We start from the raw sequence: 18,839 nt of genomic DNA, 5'->3' as shown, positions 1-18,839 counted from the left end.
TGTACATTTTGTACCTAAACAAATAACGTGTTATTATTTGTTTAATAAAATAAAAACACTCCATAAAGGCCCTTTTCTTTCTAATTAGATCTTGTTAGTGACTTTTACCATATGTGTAAATGCAATGCTGTGAAGAAAGTATACCAATATTTTTATAGACTTGATTTGGTACAATTCTATAATTGCGATCAGACTCACACACAGCGCGTGCGGTGAAAGAAAGCCCCAATTCTGCGCGTGCTATGCGCACGAGTTGAATCTCCAATTTGCCAAGGCGTCTGGTACTCTAAAAGGTTGGACAGGGTTGGCAGGTCTGCAGCATGTCTGGCCAACACACACAGTGAGTGGCGTCATCCTCTTCCTCTCTGCTGTTCATCATCAAAGCAGACCTTGACTTTATCATCTCGATCCCCCTCATTCTCATTACTCACCAAAACGTTGAATTTGATCACTTGTCCAAAATACATTGGAGGACAATCCCCATGCAGTCAGATGAATCTGTAGAGTCTGAGGTGTTTGACTGGGGTGATGACTTCTGGCTGGTGATTCTGTAATGTTTTTCTGTTCTGTTCTTGTTCCGATCAGGGGAGCCCCAGTCGGACGAGAAGGAACCCTTACAGAAGCAGAGATTATATCTTGCCTTACTCCAGACTCAAAGGGCCTGCTGCCCACCAGGTGAGGGCAGTATATCTTGCTGCCCACCAGTATATCTTGAGGGCAGTATATCTTGCTGCCCACCAGGTGAGGGCAGTATATCTTGCTGCCCACCACCTTGCTGCCCAGGTGAGGGCAGTATATCTTGCTGCCCACCAGGTGAGGGCAGTATATCTTGCTGCCCACCAGGTGAGGGTATATCTTGCTGCCCACCAGGTATATCTTGCTGCCCACCAGGTGAGTGGTATATCTTGCTGCCCACCAAGTGAGGGCAGTATATCTTGCTGCCCACCAGGTGGTAAGGGCAGTATATCTTGCTGCCCACCAGGTGAGGGCAGTATATCTTGCTGCCCACCAGGTGAGGGCAGTATATCTTGCTGCCCACCAGGTGAGGGCAGTATATCTTGCTGCCCACCAGGTGAGGGCAGTATATCTTGCTGCCCACCAGGTGAGGGCAGTATATCTTGCTGCCCACCAGTTGAGGGCAGTATACCTTGCTGACCACCAGGTGAGGACAGTATATCTTGCTGCCCACCAATTGAGGGCAGTATATCTTGTGCCCACCAAGTGAGGGCAGTATATCTTGCTGCCCACCAGGTGAGGGCAGTAAATCTCGCTGCCCACCAGGTGAGGGCAGTATATCTTGCTGCCCACCAGGTGAGGGCAGTATATCTTGCTGCCCACCAGGTGAGGGCAGTATATCTTGCTGCTCACCAGTTTATTGTTATGGATGGTTTTCAATGTATAATATACTACCTGTTAGTATTAGTTGTTGTTGTTTACACATTAACTATTGGATCTCTTCAGGTTGATCCAGTACCCACCACTCCCTTCTAAAGGAGGAATCACCGTGACAACAGAGGACCTAGACTGTCTGGACAGTGGCCAGTTCCTCAATGATGTCATCATTGACTTCTACCTTAAGTGAGTTCTAGTGATCTGCCTGTGGACCAATGTTCTTCTCCTGTCATGTGAACATCTTAGCCACCTGGCAGATGTGTAACCTGTGATTATACAACAGGTGGATCTAATCCTGAATGCTGATTGGTTCAAACCACAACTAAGTACAATGAAGCAGGACTAAGGGGACTTTTCTGACCAGCATCCCTTTGACAGGCTGAACAGCCAAAACCTAACACTGACCATTATCATAACCAAACCCTAACATTAGCTTCATTTAACATGTATGGAAATCAGCCATGTCCCCATAGTGTAGCTCAGCCACACAGCATGTGACAGTCCAGCAAAACCTCAGCATCTTCCTGTCCCCTCAGGTATCTTCTCCTGGAGCGGGCCCCGGGCCCCTGGCAGAGAGATGTCATGTCTTCAGCAGCTTCTTCTACAAGCAGCTGACCCGCCGGGACACGTCCCTGGAGGAGGAGGCTGCCATCCCGTAAGGAGATCAGCACTCAGCGTCTTTTAACGTCTTAGTGGGCGGCTCGGCCGCGCGTCACATGGCGCCCTGCGGGGGGCTCATGTTTGGCCTTAGGCTCCTGGCGGCGCGCTCTACGTAGGCTGGTGGCTTAGTCGTATGCTAACGATGTTAATGATGGTATTGACAGAAGTTAAGGAGCATTTTACTCTTGTTAAGAGTATTGTTAAGAGATATTCTTCCTGGATTGTGATGGAAGGAGTAGTATGCGTTGCTGTGAAGTGTGTCCCCTCCCCTTCCTCTCAGGGCCAGGGACAGGAGACACCAGAGGGTGAGGACGTGGACCCGCCATGTTGACATCTTCAACAAGGACTACCTGTTTGTGCCGGTCAATCACAAGTGAGTGGGAATCATAGACACGCATGCACTCACACACACACACACACACACACACACACACACACACACTCTCTCTCACACACACACACACACACACACACACACACACACACACACACACACACACACACACACACACACACACACACACACACACACACACACACACACACACACACACACACACAGAGGTAGAGCCAAGACTTGGACCAATAACGACATAATTTCTGTCGACCTCGCAAAGCAGAACAGAATACTTCTACTCTACAGAATACACTACTCTATACTACATGCTACTGTACACTACTGTACACTACACTGCTCTACTCTACACTACTCTGTTGTACACTACATGTCACGACCTGACACCACACTCCATTGATTGGGGAAAACAGTGCTCTTTTCTTCATCCTTCCCTCTAGCTGTCATGGCTCTGACAAGGAGCCATGAAAACAGGGACATTAAACTGGAGCGGAGGCAGTGTCCAGGCAGGGCAGGGCTCCAGCATAGTGGAGATGAATGGATGTGGCCTGAGCTGTAGTCTCTGTCTGTCTGTGGGTGTGTGTACTAGTCTCAAGGCTGCGCTGGTGTTGAAACAGCCTCTGTCACGCCTGACTGGGCCGGATGTGCGTACCTTCATTCATATGTCTGTGGAATGATGACGGTCTGGATGGAGTGCTGCACAGCGTTCCCTGTTCCCTCGACTCCCCACTTCACTTTAGGACCACAGTAGAAGGGTTTTAGTCTACATACTGTACCTTTGTCAACACGGTCTTCTGTCCCCGGCACAATGATTTAGAACCCTTGCTCAGTCCGTGGAGCGTGACTCTTGCAATGCCAAGTGCTGTAGGTTCAATTCCACCCATAGGGAAAATGTCTGCAGGCATGACACTAAGTCACTTTGGATATCAGTGTCTGCTAAATGGCATATATTATTATATACAACTGCAGACCTATTTTACATCTCTTAATGGGTTTTCAATAAAAAGCATCAGTGACAATACCTCCCGACTGACGTGTAGCTGGATAATGGGCTACGCTCCAGATACAGATTTATATTCTGACACGGTATGTTTCAGTATGTTCCTATACAAGAGAAGGCTAGGACAGGGGACACAGCCAGGCTAGGACAGGGTCCACAGCCAGGCTAGGACAGTGGACACAGCCAGGCTAGGACAGGGGTCACAGCCAGGCTAGGACAGGGGACACAGCCAGGCTAGGACAGGGGTCACAGCCAGGCTAGGACAGGGTCCACAGCCAGGCTAGGACAGGACAGGGTCCAAAGCCAGGCTAGGACTGTGGCCACAGCCAGGCTAGGACAGGGGCCAGCCAGGCTAGGACAGGGTCCAGCCAGGCTAGGACAGGGTCCACAGCCAGGCTAGGACAGGGTCCACAGCCAGGCTAGGACAGGGGCCACAGCCAGGCTAGGACAGGGGCCAGGCCAGGACACACTAGGACAGGGACACAGCCAGCTAGGACAGGGGTCACAGCCAGGCTAGGACAGGGGTCACAGCCAGGCTAGGACAGGGTCACAGCCAGGCTAGGACAGGGTCCACAGCCAGGCTAGGACAGGGTCCAAGCCAGGCTAGGACAGGGTCCACAGCCAGGCTAGGACAGGGTCCACAGCCAGGCTAGGACAGGGCCACAGCCAGGCAAGGACAGGGGACACAGCAGTTCCCTATAGTGTCTTGTGAATGCCATTTACTCCACTAGACTGACTGGTTTCTCTCTTTACAGATTGAAACAACACATGCTGCCGTTGCTCTGTATTTCCATGATCAAATCCATCTATATGTGTAGATGAGAATGTAGATGCGGTAGCACAGATCTCTGGGTATCCCCAGTCCATTACGCTTTCCCTAGGATAGGATACGATGAACTGTAATGTCCCAGATTGTCTTAGACACACAGTACAGCTGTATACAATATAGACACTGTACGTTACACACTGTACATAATGTATACATTACCCTTATCATACACATTGAACACTTCCTCATAGCCACATACATGATACATTGCACATTCCCTTGTGTCTGAAGCTCTTGTGTCTGATTCCCCAGAGCCCACTGGGTACCTTGTGGTGATCTGTTTCCCTGGCCTGGAGCAGGCCCAGCATGAGGAGTGGTCTGGCCCAGCTGGGAGCGGGAGCCAACGGGGGAAGAGGAAATGCCAGCCCCAGGCTTCAACTGGGCCTTCCCAGAGGCCAGCAACCCCAAACTGCAGAACGAGCAGGTGCGTTGACAGCGCCGATGCATTGTGTGTTTGTGATATTTACCTTGGCAGAATCTCACTTCTCTCACCAGGGCTGTAATGTAATAGTGTTTCTAATCAACCCGGCTGCGTTTACACGCTTCCTTAACTTTAATGATCAAATTAACGTTGGGTTAGATCCTTTTATTTTTCCCTCAATAATGTTGGAAGGCAACTAGTGGGCTTTTTTAGGCTGCGATGTCAGTCCCTAACTACCCAAAACCCTATGTTAGGCTTATGTTGAAAATAACTGAAGACCTCTGAAAATGAGGTCTCTAAAAAAACTGACGGTTAGGGTGTTCTAGTTATACCTGGATGTGATGTGTGTTATGTCTGCATGTTCATGCATGTGTGTAATTGAATCCTAACTGCAGATGGAATTATTTGGTTGGCCTGGTGGCTGTAGTTCAGGTCTAGCGTGTCCTCAATACCCAGCCAAGAAACACTGGGAGAAACAGAACATGCACATTTGGCCATAACACCACAGATCAAAAATCAAAGTAACTAAACATTTGCTGCTGATTTAAAAAGTGTGTGTGTGTGTGTACGTACTCAGGGAGAGCCAGTGGGAAACCCACATTGAAGCCCCACAACCCACCAGTAAATATCACCCTCTTTGTAAATCAATAAAAATTGAAAACATATCAGATGTTTTGAGCATGTGTGCACATTCTAAATGACATTATCCCACTTGAAGGCGTGTACCCAAGATGGTTGTCAGAGGGAGACCATCATTAAGAAGTGAGTGCATTAACTGTGAATTAATTGGCTGTACTTCCTCCATCTATAACAGTGTGTAATATCAAGGGGTTGTCTTGTTCTGTAGACCCTGCATTCTCATCATGGACTCTGAAGATCTCTTACCATGAGAGCATCTATAAGCTCTTGCGGGAGTGAGTACTCTCTGTGTGTGTGTGTGTGTCTGTCTGCTTGCATTGTTTTGTGTGTGTGTGTTCATATGTGTGTGTACACTAGTTTCAATCTTCCCGTCTGTCCTTCCAGTTACCTACATGTAGAGTGGAGGTGCGTAGAGGAACACGCAGAGACTTCACTGTAGACAGTATGAAGGCTTCCCACTGTACAGTCCCTCTACAGGACAACAGCAGCGACTGTGGCCTCTACCTCCTGCAGCACGTGGAGAGCTTTCTGCAGGTACGGCCTCCTGTAACCTCCCACGCTTAACAACAAGCTGACATCAACCATCCATTTCATGGGCACTTTTCTGTCTCCACTACACTGTCTAAAACACTTGATCTGGAAATGATAACTGCCTGTCCCATGTATGACATCACACCTTATTCCAAACCTCTGGTTGGCTCACTGACTTTCTCCAGAACCCAGTGGTGCACTTTGACCTCCCCTGCGTTTGGAGCGCTGGTTTCACGGCAACAGGTGGAGGAAGAGGGAGGAGATCCGGAGCCTGGTGATGGAGCTGCACAGTTGCCGGGCAGCGTGAGCAGCTGCAGGTAGCCACGGTACCTGATCAGCAATGCACTACTACTACAACACGCCTAAACTGTGAAGGACTTTTGACTTTTTAAATGTACAATACATGGAATATTTATACTATTTTTGTATTACTATTTTTTTTTTTAAATAAAATGTCACAGGATGTTTGTTTCTCACTTGTATGTAAGTGAATGTACAAAATAATAGGATCAAAATGGAATAAAAATTGTTCATGTAATGTTTAGTTTTTTTGTTATGTTATAGAAGAGAGCATTTGGAATGGACATATGAGTGAGCGTTCAAATCTAGTTTGCTGAGCAAAAGTGTAACTCGTATCCAGAACAGGTTTCTTTTTCAAATGTCCTTATGACTCACACATAAAACCACTATAAATATTAAAGTCAATATTACTCAGTTATTCCTGTTCAGTGTGTCAGGCTGTTGTTTCTGACCATCAGTCATAAAGGACTCAATATGCACATGATTGTTTGCAGCTGCTAAACAACAGTGTTATCACACTAGTCAACACGTTGCAGTGTTTAGCTTGGCCTCAAGTGCTGTAGCTGCTTCGTTTGTAAGAGAAACCCAATGTTCCAGTGAGGAACACCAAGTAAGCTTTACACAATGACCACTTGTAATATGAGGATTAGAACAGCACCTCTCCCCTGTTCTGTTTACAGGCAGAAATCAATTCCCTTTGTGTTTGTGCTGTATGAAAGTCTATGGACCTGACTCACTCTGTCATCAGAAACAGAAATAACATTCTCCCCACACAGTAAAGGGTTTCCATTTGAGTTTCTGTTTGTTTTCACGGTGTAAACATTGATTTGTTAATGGCATGTTTATAATGATGTATTTACAATGGTGTATTTATAATGTGGTATATTCCTGGATTAAAGATGCCCCCAAAGTCTACCTAGCAATGGCTGGACAGAACTCTCTTCTGTCACCATCACAATATTGTAGAGCGAGAATCCCAGATATGTCCTTTTTAAGTTATTGTGTGTTTTTCACACGGGTACAGTTAATAGGTTTTTCAGTTTGGGTTGTTAACACTAAGTCTGATAGGATATGTGCTTAACCATATGTACTTAATTGGGTTAAGTTGGTCGTTTTTGGATAATTGGAGTCTTTGGTGCAGCCTCTCACAGCATGTGGGCCCCAGACAGAGCCCTCTTAGATAGGACAGAGCCCTCCACCCCTACTGCTGTTGGAAGGGTAACGGTCACACCTCCCAAATGAGTTGGGCTACCCTTTTCCTATTCGCCCCATCCAAATCTCTACCCCATTTGATTTAGCCACTGTCAGAAAATGGCCCCACTACTACAGTATAAAAACTAGTGTTCATCAATTCTTCCATATTGTTATTCTAATACTATAATTATGTTGGCTTTAATTCTGTCTTATAGTTCAGTTAAAGCCGTATAGTCAAATGCAGTAGCGGGTTTGAAGGTCTAAGTTGTGCTGTTAAGGTAAGGCCATAGGTCGACTGGTTCACTATGGATGGGCTTTACGGGTTCAAGGGTTCCATAGAATGAACCAAGGACATCCATACTGCTTAACTTGTCTTACACCTTCCAGCCTACAACTACTAATGCATTGGTTTAGGGTCTGGAGATCAGGACTGAGATCAATGTCCTTCCAATAGACCGGTCCAGATAGTCAACAGGTAGTCTGGAGACGTGTTTTATAGAGAACCGTGTTAAAGCAGTTTGAAGTTTTGTTTTAATTTACAGATAGTTTAACCCATTTAAATGGGCTAACATCAAATCTACTTTGTAATGACAATAAAGAAACTCCATCAAGTGACTGAGTGAAAGTCTTCATTGTGAGCGATAATTGTTAACTGGCATGTTTAGATGAAAACACACTGACGTGTTGGACAAAAGAACCATGTTTATTTATTTATTTCACCTTTATTTAACCAGGTAGGCTAGTTGAGAACACCTTTATTTAACCAGGTAGGCTAGTTGAGAACACCTTTATTTAACCAGGTAGGCTAGTTGAGAACACCTTTATTTAACCAGGTAGGCTAGTTGAGAACACCTTTATTTAACCAGGTAGGCTAGTTGAGAACACCTTTATTTAACCAGGTAGGCTCGTTGAGAACACCTTTATTTAACCAGGTAGGCTCATTGAGAACACCTTTATTTAACCAGGTAGGCTAGTTGAGAACAAGTTCTCATTTACAATTGCGACCTGGCCAAGATAAAGCAAAGCAGTTTTACACATACATCAACATGGAGTAAAACAAACATACAGTCAATAATACAGTAGAAAAATAAGTCTATATACAATGTGAGCAAGTGAGGTGAGATAAGGGAGGTAAAGTATAAAAAAATGCCATGGTGGCGAAGTAAATACAATATAGCAAGTAAAACATTGGAATGGTTGATTTGCAGTGGAAGAATGTGCAAAGTGGAGATAGAAATAATGGGGTGCAAAGGAGCAAAATAAATGAATACAGTAGGGAAAGAGGTAGTTGTTTGGGCTAAATTATAGATGGGCTATGTACAGGTGCAGTAATCTGTGAGCTGCTCTGACAGCTGGTGCTTAAAGCTAGTGAGGGAGATAAGTGTTTCCAGTTTCAGAGATTTTTGTAGTTCGCTCAGTCATTGGCAGCAGAGAACTGGAAGGAGAGGCGGCCAAAGGAAGAATTGATTTTGGGGGTGACCAGAGAGATATACAGTGGGGCAAAAAAGTATTTAGTCAGCTACCAATTGTGCAAGTTCTCCCACTTAAAAAGATGAGAGAGTCCTGTAATTTTCATCAAAGGTGCACTTCAACTATGATTGACAAAACGAGGGGAAAAAATCCAGAAAATCACATTGTAGGATTTTTTATGAATTTATTTGCAAATTATGGTGGAAAATAAGTATTTGGTCAATAACAAAAGTTTATCTCAATACTTTGTTATATACCCTTTGTTGGCAATGACAGAGGTCAAATGTTTTCTGTAAGTCTTCACAGGGTTTTCACACACTGTTGCTGGTATTTTGGCCCACTCCTCCATGCAGATCTCCTCTAGAGCAGTGATGTTTTGGGGCTGTTGCTGGGCAACACAGACTTTCAACTCTCTCCAAAGATTTTCTATGGGGTTGAGATTTGGAGACTGGCTAGGCCACTCCAGGACCTTGAAATGCATCTTACGAAGCCAATGCTTCGTTGCCCGGGCGGTGTGTTTGGGATCATTGTCATGTTGAAAGACCCAGCCACGTTTCATCTTCAATGCCCTTGCTGATGGAAGGAGGTTTTCACTCAAAATCTCACGATACATGGCCCCATTCATTCTTTCCTTTACACGGATCAGTTGTCCTGGTCCCTTTGCAGAAAAACATCCCCAAAGCATGATGTTTCCACCCCCACGCTTCACAGTAGGTATGGTGTTCGTTGGATGCAACTCAGCATTCTTTGTCCTCCAAACACGACGAGTTGAGTTTTTAACAAAAATTTCTATTTTGGTTTCATCTGACCATATGACATTCTCCCAATCTTCTTCTGGATCATCCAAATTCTCTCTAGCAAACTTCAGACGGGCCTGGACATGTACTGGTTTAAGCAGGGGGACACGTCTGGCACTGCAGGATTTGAGTCCCTGGCGGCGTAGTGTGTTACTGATGGTAGGCTTTGTTACTTTGGTCCCAGCTCTCTGCAGGTCATTCACTAGGTCCCCCCGTGTGGTTCTGGGATTTTTGCTCACCGTTCTTGTGATCATTTTGACCCCACAGGTTAAGATCTTGCGTGGAGCCCAAGATCGAGGGAGATTATCAGTGGTCTTGTATGTCTTCCAATTCCTAATAATTGCTCCCACAGTTGATTTCTTCAAACCAAGCTGCTTACCTATTGCAGATTCAGTCTTCCCAGCCTGGTGCAGGTCTACAATTTTGTTTCTGGTGTCCTTTGACAGGACAGAGGAGCCTCTTAAAGAAGAAGTTACAGGTCTGTGAGAGCCAGAAATCTTGCTTGTTTGTAGGTGACCAAATACTTATTTTCCACCATAATTTGCAAATGAATTAATTAAAAATCCTACAATGTGATTTTCTGGATTTTTTTTCTCATTTTGTCTGTCATAGTTGAAGTGTACCTATGATGAAAATTACAGGCCTCTCTCATCTTTTTAAGTGGGAGGACTTGCACAATTGGTGGCTGACTAAATACTTTTTGCCCCACTGTACCTGCTGGATCTTGTCATCTTGGCCACCTCAGCAGATGGCCAAGTCGAAAGGTTATTAGGTTACTGTAGAAGACGTTTAACCCCAGATATCTCTGAAAGGGGGTTGGTCATCTGCTGCTGTTATTTTCCCCGAGGTCAGGACGTCGGGGGGTGCGACCATGTGGGGCGAACAGCCGGGAACCTAGCAACCATGTCAACAAAGACGGGAAACACCGAGCATATGGGACCTCTGATGGCAAGAGGATTTGGGGACTGAGGAGCTCTGCTGTTGGCTCTGGCCTTCATTAATTTGGGATGCGTCCTAAATGGCACCCTATTCCCTATATAGTGCTCTGGTCAAAAGTAGTGTACTATATAGGGAATAGGGTGCCATTTGGAACGCAAACAGACAGACAAGGCCAAGCCCAGAGAACTGGACCACTACACGTCAACAGTGATTAACGGAAATGCGCCCAATCCTACCTGTGGCTTTTGGCCCCAGACCCAAACTTCATTCCATTCAGTCTGTAACTATGGTGACCCACAGTAAGCAAGGACACAGTTGAGAGTGTGAGGCATGCTCATCATAACAATGCTGTCATTAACACTAAATAACAGCAGCTCAAGTCAAATGAATACTTATCAATCAAATCAACATCACTGATGCCGACAAGGCGCCACAAGTCATTTGAAAATTAAACAGTTAAATTGTGCTTCTATTCTTTTAAACATAGGCTACACTTTACTGTACAAAATCCTCTTAATGAACACTTCCTTTCAGCAAGCGACCTCCACTGACGCACCATCTAATGAAATGAGTACCATTCTTATACAGGCAATGACCTGTAATCCTGCTTGGCCCCAGCAGGGACCCTGCTAATTACCTGGGGATGAACCTCTCCTCAGCCAACAGATTTCAGCAGACGCCCTCCAGGTGTGTATCCTAAATGGCACCATATTCCCTTGATAGGGCACTACTTTTGACCAGGGCACATAGGGCTCTGGTCAATAGTGCACTGCAATAGGGAATAGGGTGCCATTTGGGATGCATACTCTGTCTTGTAGACAGTAGGCTAGGCCATGATGAGGTAACTGTGCACCACAAGGGGCCACAGGACAGCTAATCTGAGCCGGACTGCTGGATTAGACAGATTTAGCTAGTTCTTTGGACACGATGGCTCTCTAGAGCCCCCCGTTCTTCTGTGGTCTCTTCATAGAAAACCAGCTTTCAATCCCAGCATTTCTGCAGGGGTCCAGACTCGTTGACCTTAGGCAACTTTATCATTCCCCAGGCTCCGTTACAGTATTTGTCAAAGGCTGCTGGTAATACAGTATTCACATGGTGATAGACTTTATGATTAGGTCCACCCTGTCCATTCATTATAATCTACAAGGCAAAACTGATCCTAGATCAGCACTCCAATAATATGTGCCACGGTGTGTTGTAAACCTGTATGTTTATGTTTGACTCTGTCCTTATTGGTTTCCATGAACTCATTGACCGGTGTGAATATCTCATTGTGAGGTTAGTATTACAGGTCTAATCAGAGGGTGTAGTTTTTCTTTGCCTTGCAGGACAGTGGTATCATCTTGATACCTGGACAGGAGCCCAGACCTAACGAAGACACTGGCCCATCTGCTGATCACATTATCCAATAAACCATGTTACCATTGTTGATTCACCGTTGCCGTAACGCCACCATCATCAGCTGAGTGAGTGTCCAACTGTAGTCTGGCAAGAGACTAATGGCAAGACAACGAAAAGCAACAGATTATTTAATTATAGCATATATTCTGTGTATACTGTTCAAGTATAATTAGTTTGTTGGCTACCTACCTACCTCTGTTTTTAATTGTATTTCCTATTCCCGGATCTGTTGATAATATGTCACCTGACTATAATGTGAAAACAACAAAGTTAGCCATTTGACACAGAGAGATCTCAACTGTATAAAGGTACGGAGAAAGCTAACAGTCTAAAAACAGTGATTCATTTCAATATCTGAAATCTATTGAGTTGAGAATGACTGACTCCTAAGCCCTATTATAGACAACTGAATCAGTAAAATGACTAAAGCTGGCAACATACAGTCCAGAGAGTTTTGGGGGTGAGAGTGAGTAGATGATGAGGTCATAAAGGCAGCCCTCTGAGCCTTCCTTGTCCTTTGGCATCCCACCTACCCTAGCGTTAACTTCCAAACAAGCCTCAGTCTGTAAATCAGCTCACCAGAGAGAGACCACCTGGCTGCCTTGCCCTAGTCTCAGCCATCTCACCTCAGAAACCACCTACTCTGCTCTCTGAGAAGGCATGCAAGGGCAGTTATCCACTAATGACCAGGCGGTGTGGCAGGTCTCAACCCGATCCTAAGCCGCGGCTTGCACATCCTACTGACCTGTTCTCCAGATGTGCTTTCTGTCCCAGACCTGCTGTTTTCAACTCAGATGACAGCAGGAGAGATAGAGATACTCTGAATTGGCTATGAAAAGCTAACTGACATTTACTCCTGAGGTGCTGACCTGTTGCATCCTCGACAACCACTGTGATTATTATTATTTGACGCTGCTGGTCATGTTCTGTTATAATCTCCACCGCACAGCCAGAAGAGGACTGGCCATCCTCATAGCCTGGTTCCTCTCTAGGTTTCTTCCTAGGTTCTAGAAGCCACCGTGCTTTTACACCTGCATTGCTTGCTGTTTGGGGTTTTAGGTTGCATCTGGCCACAGCACTTGTGACATCAGCTGATGTCACGATCGTCATAAGGAGTGGACCAAATGCAGCATGGTATGTAGATAACCCACTCTTAAATCACACCCACTCTAACACCCAGACAATAAAAGCTCCTCTTTAGTCAGAGGTGTGACATGATGTAAGAAGGGCTTAAAAATACATTTGATTGATACTGAAACTGAATCTAATGCTCTATACCAAACACTGGCCCTTATTTGAAGTCCTAATTACAGATGTCAATTGTCTGCCACAGCAATGTTAGACGTTGTGAATACAATAGACAGACGGACAATTCCGTTTGCTGTTCTGTTCTGATTTCCTCTGTCCTGAAGGGAATAAGCACCTTTCCTGTCAGAAAGGATAAGTAGCATCTAGTCACCTGGGTCTAACCCCTTGAGCTGCACTGTCCTGCTACAGGTCAGGCGAGCTTATTGGCAGCAATGTTCATTACTCACCACCAAATCAGCCTCCCGGAAAGATTGCATGTCTGTGTTGTGGTACAGCAAGTTCCACAAACACTGACCTCTACTGACTCACCTACACATACAGATGTAACATCTTAATTTGAGCCAGTTTGCTACAGCAGGAAAATAATCATGGAGAAACAGGACATTTTAATTATGTGGATTATAATGAATGGACATTTCTTGTCGGGTTTCGATACATTTTAAAGTGGAAATTACGAACTTCAGAAGCCTTTTTAAAACTTGAATACACTACAGTTTGCATTCTGCTGTGCGAAAATTTCAGCAACAAAGAGGATCAAATTAAGATCCTACATCTGTACTCCCACCTGAATTATACAAACCTACCTATACTTACTGCTGTGTGTAATGGCATTGGGCAGAGAGGGTTTCAAGATTTCCTGAAGGAGCAGAGACAAAGGACACATTCACAGACTCTCTCAGCTTAAATGAAGGCCACAATCAATTTGTGGTGATTTTGAATGCATTTCACATCTGTTGATAATGTCACCGTGGAGGAATCACATTTCATTTATTTGAATCTTTGTGAGGGGATTTTGCAAATATAAAAGGAATGAGTAAGGTCATTAATTAATGTAAGCAGACCAAGCCAATAGAATAAGTAGGGATAGGTTTGTTATTGCATGTTTTTTGCAGTTGTGAAAATATGCAATTATGTAAAAATAAAAAATGACCATCACTATCCCTATCCCCCACATTGGCCGACAGATTATTCACAAGTTAAACAACCATGCACGGTTAGACTAAAGTCTTGCAGAGGCACCACAGAAAGCTTATCAAATAGGATTAGGAAGCAGAAAGAAATCTCCTTACTTAAAGTCCCATCTGCTTACCTGAGTAAGGCTGGGGAGCTGTCTTCAGCACTGTGACCACATCAAGTTACACTGATGATAGCCTAGCCCACGAGGAATAACCAGAGCAATAGCCCTATTTTTTACAATGTTATCAGGGTGGATGGACAGTAAACAAAACCCTATTGTTGATGAACTAGAAGGATTGAGAAGATTTACTCTCTGGGGCTTGCATCTTGGATTTGGCTCTTTGAGAAATGCCGGGCTAACGAGAACTGTGTTTTTGGTTGTGTCTGCCATCCTTCTGACAGGATACTTTGACACGGGTAGGTACAGTAGAGGATTTAATGATGACTGTTTGACTTCTGGTCACATGTCCTTGCTGTTCTATGTACTTTTTACAGATGCTTCATGGGCTATGGATAGAGGTTTGTAGTGAAACACTTGAAATCTCAAGATCCCACTGGGATTTCAAGACAACTGAGTCAGATGAAGGTCTGGAGGCCCCTTGACCCACAAGACATACAAAGGAAAGGGTGCTTTTCTAGAAGAAAGCGGAATATTCTTTTCCCAGTGGAGTGAAGCTTTGTTCTCAAGAGACTGTAGACCAGGCGATAGAACACCATCTGAAGTACTTTCACCAGCGAGGTAAGCTTTTCACAACTGTATCTCATGGGCCCTGGGGATTCATTATGACCTGAGTCTATTCATCTACCATCTTTGTTGTTCAGCCAGATTAACAATTCTGTGGTGCATGACTTTTATGCAAAAGGTTTTCAAAAGGGTTCTTCGGCTGTCCCATAGAATAACCCTTTTGGTTCCAAATAAAACCCTTTTGGGTTCCATGTAGAACCCTCTGTGGAAAGGGTTCTACCCGAAACAAAAGGGGTCTACCTGGGGTCTACCTGGAACCAAGAAGGGTTCCTCAAAAGGTTCTCCTATGGGAGAGCCGAAGAACCCTTTTAGCTTCTAGATAGTCTTATTTTCTAAGAGTGTATGTGACAGAAGGCTAATCTCAATCCTTTTATCATATGGCCATCTATGACTTATTACGGATTTAATATGCTTTATTGTAATAACACAACCATTATATACCATCAAAATGAGTACAACTTTCTGTGATGATCTTATATTTAATTGGGAATGGACAGGTGGGAAGATAAATAGATGTTTGTCATGTAAATGTGTGCTCTTTAATCACCTCCAACATGAACCATGCAGTAAGCAGTACTTTCCTCAGCCTCTTTATTAAAGCCCTATGGTCATCCACGTGCATGGCTTCAGCCGTTGAAATACAGCCCGGTGTTACCATTCTCTATCAGTCGTTTGTTTGGCACAATGGTTTAGAGCCTTGTTGAACTCAAGGGAAATTACTAGAAGTAAATCAACGACAGTAACTAATCTATCATGATTCAAGGGCTATAGTTATAGTATTCAGTCATGGAGGTTGAGAAATGCTCCACGTTTAAGGTCAAAGTCAAATGTCCAACCTCATTTTGGTACAGACTGATTGATACGGGTAAGGGCCAGATTTCAGGTGAGGCCAGGCAGAGAGCCTGGCACCAGACAGCCTTGCACCAGGGTGCCCTTCTGTCAGTTCAACCCGAACACGTGGTGCTCCACCTGGGGAAGCTTAGAGAGAAAGCCCCAGTCCTCGGTCTGAACCCTGCCTCTCTACCAAAATAGTAGTCCTCTAGACATTGATCAGATGAGCCATGCTGCCAGGAAAATATGAGAGCCCTCAGGCCTGCTCCCGCAAGCTCCTCTACCAAGGGCTTTCTGGTTGTCCTCAGCCTCCAAACCTGAAATGTAGCCTACAGATGTGGCTGCAGATTGAGAGAAAAAGAAAGGGGGTTAATGTTTTTTGCCAGCTTTTTTTGTTCCAAAGCAGAGGTACTGGTACATTGTGAAAACCACATGTCTTGAGCTGAGAAGTCATTTCAATGTCAGCAGGGGTGGTGAAATGGTGATGCTGTCTGGAACCTGGGAGTATATGTGTGTATGGATCAAAAATGACCTCACATTTTCCTGATTGCCTTCATTTTTCATAGCTGTCCATTGGAGAGATTTTTCCTGTCAGGATCGCTGGCTAAATGTCAGCTAAATGTCAATGTTTGTTTTGGTTACCATGTCCTTGTACTACACAGTGTTATTTAAATCTAGATTGAATATTCATATACGTTAAGCGGGTCTTCTTCTACATCCATCTGTGTCACAGAGTGTGACCTCTGTGTCACATGTCTCTGTGTCAGTCAGGGTTGGGGTCAATTCCATTTCAATTCTGTCCAATCAGGAAGTACACCAAAAATTCTAGGTGTGAAAGCTAGTCTCTGACCCAGTCCTGTGTCTGTGTGCTGCCCAGTGTGTCAGGAGACGGTGTGGGAGGCGTTCAAGATCTTCTGGGACCGCATTCACTGAGAGATGAGCACCAGGCCTGGGTTAACTTATGTCAGGATGGAACTGTCAGCGTGATGGAGATTGGAGTAGCAACTTCAGCCGATCAGAGGAGCATTTCTCTGTTAGGCTGGAGTGAGAACTTGTAGAACTTGATACGTAAAACATTATAGATATTGATGTGTGTGTGAGTATGCGTGTGTGTGTCCAAGTGTGTGTAGTTTATTGGTATGTGATTGAGAAGCTTTATTTATCAATGGATCTCTGTTTTTTATTTCAGGAGAGTGGTGATGACTGCTGCTTCGACCAGGTGAGTTCCAAACGTGCCCAATGTCTCTGTGAGATACCACCACTTGCATTCTGTCACAACGCAAAATACAGTGGGGAGAATAAGTATTTGATACACTGTTGATTTTGCAGGTTTTCCATTTACAAAGCATGTAGAGGTCTGTACTTTACCAGGTACACTTCAACTGTGACAGACGGAATCTAAAACAAAATCCAGAAAATCACATTTGTATGATTTTAAGTAATTAATTTGCATTTTATTGCATGACATAACTAGTTGATACATCAGAAAAGCAGAACTTAATATTTGGTACAGAAACCTTTGTTTGCAATTACAGATAACACAGTTGAAGTGTGCCTATGATAAAATTATAGACTCTACATGCTCTCTAAGTAGAAAACCTGCAAAATTGGCAGTGTATCAAATACTTGTTCTCTCCACTGTAAGTACATGCATGTGTCACGTTTCAGCAGGTTGCAACGCTACAGAACGCTCAGGTCACTTAGAGCAGACGGTGAATGTTGCATCCCGCTGAACGCCACACACGTTACTCAACCTCAACCCTCATCAACCACATTGTATTTACACCACTTCCATGTTCTCCTCATCCCCGTCCCATCCACTGAGCGAGCCCCCACAAGCTCAGGGTCCAATGTGTGCAGGTAGGCCTGTTCCCAACACTAAAGCCTGCTGTCTTGGTGCCCACACAGCTCTATAGAAACACTGCTGTGTTGTATGCTATCCATAACAGTGATGTAGTCCCGTAGCTCAGTTGGTAGAGCATGGCGCTTGCAACACCAGGGTTGTGGGTTCATTCCTACTTGGACCAGTATAAAAAGTATGAAAATTTATATAAGTCGCTTCTGGATAAGAGTCTGCTAAATTATGAAAATGTAAGATGGGGAATGTAACATCACGCAGGTCTGGCACCACACAGCTCTGCAGCCTGGCCAACCTTTCCCCCTCGCTTCAACCAGATTTATACAACTACTACATTGTTGTATGATCATAGCCACTGCTGTAGACAGCTTGCATGTAGACAGTAACATGTATTATAGCAGGTCTATTTTTGTAATACCTGGCAGTTACATACAGGTTTTGTAATACCTGGTAGTTTCCATATGTATAGTTGCACAGATTGTTGCACACTGGCAGTTATGATGAGGGGGCAGTAACACCTGCAGTAACACAGGCACAGTGAACAACATGTAAGCACCTGGTAGTTCCATACAGGGGTACAGTGTAATACCTGGTAGTTACATACAGGGTACAGTGTAATACCTGTAGTTACATACAGGGCTACAGTGTAAATACCTGCAGTTACATACAGGGGTACAGTGTAATACCATGTACGTAGTTACATACAGGGGTACAGTGTAACAACATGTAATACCTGGTAGTTACATACAGGGCTACAGTGTAATAACATGTAATAATTCCAGAATACATACAGGGCTACAGCATACATGTAATAATCTGCAGTTACATTATTAAAATAAGAAAATACCTGCAGTTGGTATTAGGGCTACAGTGTAATTGGTAGTTACATACAGGGCTACAGTGTAATACAACATGTAACACCTGGTAGTTACATACAGGGCTACAGAAGACCAGTTACACAGGCCATAGTGCACACCCAAGCATTGTGGCCACAGTGTAACAACATAAAAAGACTAGGCTACATTAGGGCTATGCAACACCTGGTAGTCAAGCACACAGCCACAGTGTAATACCCAGTAGTTACATACAGGGTTACAGTGTAATACCTGGTAGTTACATACAGGGTTACAGTGTAACAACATGTAATAACTAAAGTACACATAGGCTACAGTGTATACCTTGGTAGTTACATACAGGGCTACCAGTGTAATA

The 18,839-nt window shown here is 44.5% G+C and overlaps 1 pseudogene; it reads left to right on the top strand.

The window, feature by feature from the left end:
- The window catches only part of LOC127920178 (sentrin-specific protease 7-like), a 30,992-nt pseudogene extending 14,290 nt beyond the window's left edge, over positions 1–16,702 (top strand).
- The last annotated feature ends 2,137 nt before the right edge of the window (positions 16,703–18,839 follow it).

Source organism: Oncorhynchus keta, unplaced genomic scaffold (assembly GCF_023373465.1).
Source record: "Oncorhynchus keta strain PuntledgeMale-10-30-2019 unplaced genomic scaffold, Oket_V2 Un_contig_1853_pilon_pilon, whole genome shotgun sequence".
In the NCBI taxonomy this organism is placed as follows: domain Eukaryota; kingdom Metazoa; phylum Chordata; class Actinopteri; order Salmoniformes; family Salmonidae; genus Oncorhynchus; species Oncorhynchus keta.
This window is presented reverse-complemented; position numbering and strand designations above follow the sequence as displayed.